Below are 2,482 nucleotides of genomic sequence, written 5' to 3'. Positions count from 1 at the left end.
CAGACTGGGAGGCCAAGCTTGGATTGGAACCAAAGGTGGTAGCAGCAGGGACACACCCAAGAAAGGAAGCAAACACAAACATCTGGCTGCTGTGTGAGACACCAGGCTGTTATGAACAAGCCGTGTAATCGGAAATTGCCTACTTCAACAGTCAGTCCTTATCTCAAATGACATAAAAATGCTTTAGCTAGAGCTGGCTGAAAAAGAATTAATTCCCGGGGAGAAAGGAAAGGGGAATAGATTCTGAAGCATGGCAGGGTGGATGCCAGATGGGGGTCTGAGGAGTGACTGAGGGTAAGGGATGGGGTCCCTGTGTGTGTAATGATCCCTCCAGGGGCCTTCTGGAAAAGGGAGCAATAGGGCTATGGCCGGAGGAGCACATGGGGCAAAAATGGTGTCTGTTTTGTTTGGAGGCTGCTTGAGTGCTGTTGGAAATGATCCAGCACAGGCAGGTGATGACCTAGCCTTTGCTCTAGCACCGGCTGTTTCCTTTAGCAGAAGCCAGAGATTCCCGACTCCCATCATTCAAGGATTCGCTCGATTCCAATCACCATCTCCTTCCTTTTGCTCATTTTCTGCTCCCCCATTTCTGTTCTAAACACTCTCATACCAGAGGGTCTGACCCGCCAGTAGGCACAGACACCTGGGCAGGGGGGCAAGGAGAGGAGAGAAGCGTCAGGGAAGGGAAGCATGAGGGCAGGGTTGAGTCAGGGATGGGAGACGAAACAATAGGCAATAAAAAAATGGGTGGGGAGGAAGTGGTAATGGGGGCTCAGGGAGTATGGGTTATGGGTCAAGCTGGCAGGGGGTGCAGGGGACAGAAGCTGTGAATAAGCATGAGGAACAGGGAGGTCACAACCAACCTGAGAGTGAAGCACAGAGTGAAGCCCAGGAGTGGGCTACGGCCCCAAACCTCTCCGAATTCCTCTCGTATGGTGCTCTATGGTGAGCCTGTTCCTCCCACCTTGATGATGTAAGACCCTAAATTACTCAACCCTTCAGACAGCACCCCCAGAGGTGCATTGGCTGCAGCCTCCACAAGGCCCCCAGGGCAAATTATTCCATTTGCTTTCTTGCTCTCCTGTGGATCAGTTCCAAATCTTTATCCCCTCCCCACCCCCACCCCATTCTGTCCCTTTCTCAACACAGACTGTACTTAAAAAAAAAAAATCCTGTCTGGGCGTGGTGGCTGATGCCCGTAATCCCAGCACCTTGGAAAGCTAGCTTTGAGCCTAGGAGTTTGAGACCAGCCTGGGTTAACAGGATGAAACTCGATCTCTACAAACCATAGAAAAAATGAGCTGGGCATGGTGGTTCACACCTGGAGTCCCAGCTACTTGGGAGGTGGGAAGATCACCTGAGCCTGGGAGGTTGAAGCTTCGGTGAGCTGTGATTGCACCACTGCACTCCAGCCCAGGCAATAGAGACCCTGTCTCAAAAAATAAAATCCCAATACAAAAAAATCCCTTGAAAAATGATCTACCTCAGCTTTCTTTACTAATTAATCTGCCTCGAAATCACCCTAACCCTTCCTCTTGGTGAAGAAACTAAAATACATCCCAGTTTAAGATCTGTGCTCCCCAGGAGACTTGATCCCCTCTTCTTCCTCCCTTGCCCCAACACTTTATCCTGACCCTTCTATGTCATCAAAGTCTGCCAGGAGTCTCTAAGTTGTAGACTGCTGAAGTCTCCTCTGCCCTTGACTGTGGTCCATCTCTCTCTGGTGACATCCCCTTTCTCCTTCATTCTCTGCCACGCATCTTTTAGATGTTTACTTTCTCATCTACCACTCAACCCGAACCAGGGCCACTTGCCCTCTGCTCCCTCGACTGGTAACACCGCCACCCATCACATCTACCTTTTTTTTTTTTTTTTTTGTGAGACGGAGTCTCGCTCTGTCGCCCAGGCTGGAGTGCAGTGGCCGGATCTCAGTTCACTGCAAGCTCCGCCTCCCAGGTTTACGCCCTTCTCCTGCCTCAGCCTCCAGAGTAGCTGGGACTACAGGCGCCCGCCACCTCACCCGGCTAGTTTTTTTGTATTTTTTAGTAGAGACGGGGTTTCACCGTGTTAGCCAGGACACATCTACCATTTTTAAACCACGGACTTTTCATGCTGTATCTTCCCAGGTGTCTGCCCTTTTTACAATACTGACCACATTCATCTTGACGCTGTTACAGCTTCCAAGACACCCTACACTCCCAGTGCTGCCCTTTCAGCTTTGCCTGTCACTTTCTCGTCTCTTGCCTGGGCTCCTCTGCCCACCACACTCATGATGTTGCTCAGGGTTCTCCCCTTGACACTTGCTTTTTCCAGTCTTTGCCTACTCTCTGATCTTAATGGCCTCCATGCTGTTGACTCCCAAACATTTATCTTTGTGTATTACATCTCCCTGAGCTTTAGATTTATACATTCAACTGTATGCTGAACATATTTATATATTCCATAAGCTTCCCCAAATCAGCATGTCAAAAACTGAATTCAT

Source organism: Macaca fascicularis, chromosome 3, assembly GCF_037993035.2.
Source record: "Macaca fascicularis isolate 582-1 chromosome 3, T2T-MFA8v1.1".
Lineage (NCBI taxonomy): Eukaryota > Metazoa > Chordata > Mammalia > Primates > Cercopithecidae > Macaca > Macaca fascicularis.
The sequence above is the reverse complement of the archived record's forward strand: the minus strand, read 5'-3'. Positions refer to the sequence as shown.